Source organism: Phoca vitulina, unplaced genomic scaffold (assembly GCF_004348235.1).
Source record: "Phoca vitulina isolate PV1807 unplaced genomic scaffold, GSC_HSeal_1.0 scaffold8, whole genome shotgun sequence".
NCBI lineage: Eukaryota > Metazoa > Chordata > Mammalia > Carnivora > Phocidae > Phoca > Phoca vitulina.
Genome location: NW_022589711.1, coordinates 78,272,288 through 78,278,192, shown reverse-complemented (window position 1 = coordinate 78,278,192; position 5,905 = coordinate 78,272,288).

The following is a 5,905-nucleotide window of genomic DNA, read 5'->3' as shown; positions in this document are numbered from 1 at the left end:
AGAAGCTTAGAACAGTCCTGGAAAGGAATGGCTATCTTGCATTCTTCTTTGTGTCCCTGCTGAAATTGTTAGCTGAACAAATGAATGAGTGAAAGTCATTTAGAAGCAGTGTGACATAATTCAGAAGCAGCCTTTCCCTTCTTGCATTGGCTCCTTGGGCTCTTGCAAATCAGCATCTCCGTGAATCTGTGTTGGAGCACCGTCTTCTCTTCATCTTCTGACACCTAAGGTCATGCAAAAGTTGGAGCAGGAGGTCTATACGCCCTGGGCATGTTAATGACAAAAGACTTCCAGGACTCTGTTTAATCTAAAGAATTATATCTAAGAAAATCAGAATTCGATTTTTAATATTCCCAAGTATATCCTTACTCTTAGCCTTTCTGTATTTGCACATTTACCTATTTGCTAAAGATTTATTTGCAGCCCCCAAATCAGTACTCTCAGCACCTTAAAGGCAGACCGCATGGGGGAGTGGAAATTTGAGTTGCCCATGCTGATGTTCCCTGCTGAGGCGTGGTACGTGAACAAGGCTTTGTCCTGCCTTCCTGTTTCAGCTCTCATATCTTTCATAGCCTATTGAGTGTCGTGCCACTTCTTTCAAGTTCTGTATGTTTTATTGGTGCTTTTGCCCTTTCATATGGCTCCCAAGTGCGAGGCTGAAGTGTTGTCTGATGTTCCTAACCGTGAGAAGGTTGTGATGTACCTTATAGAGAGAAAAGAATGTGTATAGGAAACTTCTCTCAGCATGAGTTATAATGGTGTTGACCAGAAGTTCAATGTCAATGAATCGTCAATATATATTATAAAAGGTGCCTTAAAATAGAAACACCTGTAACAAAGGTAAATCTTCATTAGCTGATGGAAATGTAACCAGAGACTTGCAGGAACCTAACCCTGCATTTTCCCTAAGAGCAGTTGTTAAGTATTTGCTCATTCAGTGTTTGTGGCAACTTTATAGAATATATCTACTGCACATAATGACAATCAAATGTAGATTGTACTGTTACCTCTTTTACACAAGAGGAAACAGTAAAATCAGGTAAACAGTGGCTGGCAAGAGATCATATCATAGGCAACAGCACAACTAGGACTTCCAAAATATTGCTCTTTCAACCACAACAGACATCTTTATGTGAGTGTGTGTGTGTGTGGGGGGGGTGTTTTGGGGGGTGGTATTCAGGGGCATAGCATTAAAAGGATTTTTTTAAAGGTGAAGAACAGGAGATACCAAATCCTATAAAAATAATGAACAGGTACCTTAATAACTTAGTAGTATTTAGGTAAAGCTGAGTCCATATTTGCTGAAACTTATGCTATTTTGTCAATGAATGTTAATTGCTATTTGGTACTCAGATATTCCTTAGAAGTCAGATATCCCTTAGATGTGTAGATAGTTAAGGAGTTCAGCCCTGGAAATACTCTCACTGTGGCATTTCCCATGAGATTCCTTTGGAGATGAGGAATGGGCTGCAAATGCACCCAAGTGTTTTTTTTTTTTTTTTAAATCTATAATTCTTTTAGTGAAACTTGTCTCTGTAGACTCATTTTCTTTCACACACAGGATGATGGATAAACGTATCTGCCTATGGGTGGAAGAAGTTTTTTGAGATGAGTGCTTCAAGGTCAGAAGGCTTTAAGAAGACATATTTTCCTGCCAGCTTGCTTGGTGGGGTCAAGCCTTTTCTTGGTGTTAAAAAAACTTAGAAGGCAATTAAGCTATGAACTGTTTGACTCCACTTGGTTGCCTGTAACCACTGGGTCTGCATTATTGGATAATATGCCTCATGGCAGACGGTATATAAAGGCTTCTGGTGGCAATAACTTGAAACGCCTTGTCCCTCCATTCTGTTGTATTCACTTTTATTTTAATAAGGCAATGCTTCTTGGAAAATAAAGAAACACAAGTGGCTAAATGGTACATTTCAATTTAATTACTTAATTCTATTAAGAATTTGCACTATGGCAAGGCTTAGACTGTCTGAAACATACTCTTACAATAGAAATGCTTTTATCTCTTGGGTTGAGAGGCTTCTAGTAGTCCCAGAATGCCAGAATACAAAGAGAAAGATTTCTTACCAAGTATTGGTATGGACTGCAGTGGCTTTAAAAGAAATAGTCTGATTATAAAACTGGTCCTCATGTTAGCCCTGTGACACATAACATAAGTTACATTATCCTAGATAAGTTACTGAATATCTCTGACCCTCAGTTTCTTTATTTATAAAATGGGGTAATGTTGTCTACCTCATCGAGTAATTGTCAGGAATAAATGAAGAGATACATCAAGTTCTCAGCACAGGTGCTGACACATTATAATTGCTCCGTAGATGTTCGTTACTATGTTGCTGCTGATGATGTTCTCTTCCGGGGGAGTAAATACCAGCAGCCTAGAGAACCAGCAGTTCAGCCCAAGCTCTCTCTTTACCAATGAGAACACTTGGTGTTTACTGGAGCTTAAGAATCTGAGGAGAAGGAGCCTTTCCTATGCCTGGCATTAAGATATCACAATGGACGACATTATTTTATTTACTAAATTTATAACTTGGTGCCACTCTGGATTGATTTGCCTCAGGGCATGGCTGAAAACGAAAATACTTTTATTTAAAATGCATAGGGCAGAGTGGCAGTAACAATTGGAAGTTGTTACATTCTCAGCTCTGAGGGGCCATTTAAAATGCTTTCTTGCTCTGCCTTGCATATTTGCCAATTGGAGTCTTGTTGAATCCTGATGGTTTGGTCATTTCTCTAGCTAGGGCCACCCAAGGGGAAAATTCTGACTCCCAAGGTGTGTAGGCAGGAAACTTCATTATCTGCTGTGGCCCCAATCATGCAGACACATCAAGAATCCCTTAGGTATGCTTGAAGCAGATACTGGAAACAAGAATGTTCAGTGAGCTCTTCTATGATTCCAGTGTTTTATGGAATGATTAGAAAGTGAAGGGTTATTTTGCTCAAAGGGTGTAAGTAATGCCATGTGAAACTATCTTTGTAAAACAATCCTGGCCGTGATATTATTATGAAAGGAGGAGTAAAAAATTAAGAACTCCAAGTGTGAGCTCAGATAAGCTGAATTACATGCCCCATTTCTCTGCATGATTGTCACAGTGTATTTCAAAAGTGTATAGGGATTTTTCTTGCGAAAGATACCTTTTAGTTTATCCAATCATATCAGAGTTTTCCCTATTTGCTAAATCATTTCCCTTCCACATTTATCCATTTATTTCCCTCATTTCCTTCATTTCTCTGATTTCTTTCCAATTATTATTTTACCTTACTCAAAGAGTAGCTTTATTAAAATCAATTAGGTGAAGAGCATGGATACTGAGTTTTACGAATCTCCACTGATGGACATGAGAGTTGTGACTGACACTTTGTTCTCATCCTTATTTTCCTTTCTTTCTCTTGCTTGTAAAGCCAAGCTAATCTCTTTTCAGCTTGACTTTAAGCTAAAATGGCCTCATAATCTAGTTCTGGTCAATGAAATACAAACAAAATTCTTCTAGAAAGCTTCTGGTAAAGATTCTTGTTTCCTGATAAAAGAGAAGCACCTGATGGTTGCTTCCTGGTACTGGCACTTCCCACCTCTTTCTTCCTTTCTTGAACAAGAATTTGATGCATTATCTACAGCAGCCTTCTTACCACCATGAGGTAACAAGAAGAGTCATTATTGAAAACACAACCGTATACGAGCTTGGGCATTTGATGGCACCTTTATGTTGCTGAATCACTTCAGAGCTCATCTAACCTCCACATTTCTTACTAAATAAACTATAATTATGGTTTAAGTCCTGGGTAGTTGGGTTTTCTATTGCTTACAGCCTAGATCATCTCTAATATAAGAACTGAATGCATTAAGTAACACATCTGGAACTTATATTTTTGTGACCTTTTTCATTGTGAGAGCTGCAAGGTAAGGAAAAATAGATTATGTGCTTCTGAGAAGCATGCTATCCCATTGGGCAAAATCTTACACTGTTTAGACTTCAGCTTTGGTGAGAAACTAGATAAAGTAAGTAAAAAACTTAAAGGCTAAATATAGATTACACTAGAAGTTTGTAAAGAAGTTATATATATGAAGAAGAGGGAGAGTTGGGAGTCAACGCGATGATCTTCCTCTCAGAGAGCTTAGTTCTCCTCTGTGGCGTTCATAACACTGGTGTATATTTATCAGCACCTAGAATGTGCTGATAATTTTAATGTGCTGAATCATTTTAATACTTGCTGTCATGTACACGGCTCACAAGGAACATACCATGACAGAGTATTGTGCCAAAGTGCTGGAGACACAGTGAAGGTGACTGTTCCTGGCTCTAAAATTGACTTGCTATGGCCTCAGACAAGACACTCAATCGCCCTGCCTCAGTTTTCCTCATCTGTAAAGACAGAATGATCATTCTTGCACAACATTTGCCTTCAGAGGGCTACTGAAAGAATTATTAAAAGAACATGTTGAGTCCTTTGGAGAAAAAAAATGCTTTATAAAAGGAGAAAATTTTAGTTATTTTCGCAGGAATGGAGAAAAGGACATCTATTTCATGGCCACCTATGGTCTGTGATGGCATCTCCAAAACAGGACTCTGGGAATGGAGTCAGTTATGGGCCTGCTCTTCAATCAGGGTTTCCTCTGTCGTGCAGGAAGGTGGAGTGCCTTGCTCCTGACACCACACTGAGGGGACAGGCAAGGCAGAGTTGCCACCTTAGGCTTTTCCATGAATATGTGGAAAAGAGAATGTGATAAGGGGTTGCCGTTCATGAAAGAAGAGATGCCCTGGCTATTCAATATGAATGCATCCATCTCCTTCAAAATTGATAAGTACCTAATTGAACAAAGCTTTGTAATAGGATTTTACCAGATGAACTATGTTGCACCACCCAGGGGCTTATGGTTTGGGCTTTTGTTAATTATTTCCTAAAATAAGATTCTACTGATGTCCCAGTATCTCTTTGTTCCTCACTATCATTATTACCTTCACATTGCTACTAGGTTCATCTTTTTAAAGCAATTAAAAAAATCATATTATTTCCTCATTCAGACACTTTTAGTGTTTAACCATTGCTTTTACAATCTCAGGACTAAATTTTACCAAAGCATTTGAGATCCTCTGGAATGTGACCTACATTTATTATTCCCCCTACATAAATTTTCCTCTGCCTGAATTGTTGTCCTTTCTTTTACACCTACTCTTCCCCCAGCCCACCCCATTTTTTCCAATTTAACGAAAGCCTTAGCATACACAAAGGCTTACGCTAAATGCCACCTCAGAGAAACCATTTCTGGTCCCCTTAGTATATGGAATTTCCATAGTATTTTATTTTTCTCACGTGGCGCTTGTGCCGTTTCTCTTTCTGTTGTAGCCATTTGGATATCATTTTCTCTTACCCTCCTGAAAGGAACGCACTGGCCCGGAGGGAAGAGGCTGTGTCCTGGTGATCTGTCCAGCACCTCACGTGGCCCGGAGGGAAGAGGCTGTGTCCTGGTGATCTGTCCAGCACCTCACATGTGCTGCGTCCATCAACATAGCTACTCAAGAAAATAAGCGTTAGGTGAAATTATACTCCAAAGCCAATAATATGCACGATATTATGATAGCAGAAGTGAAATATTGAACTAAAACAGGAATGAACAATAAAGTATTTGCATTCTGATCAGTTTTCGAGTGGCTTTGGTAGAGCCATGAGGTGGGGGAGAGTGGGGTGTGGGGTGTGGACTTAAGAGTGAAACTATGTCCACATGTCCACATACATTCAATGTCACAGACTCACCCAAAGCCTCAGAGTTAAGACCTGAAAGCTGTTCACAACTGAGTAGACAATAAAGTCGTTGATCAACATTGTGCGGGGTGGGTAGAGAGGCAGTCACCTAGAAAACATTGCTCTAAGTAAGTAGAATAGCCTAGATTTTTAT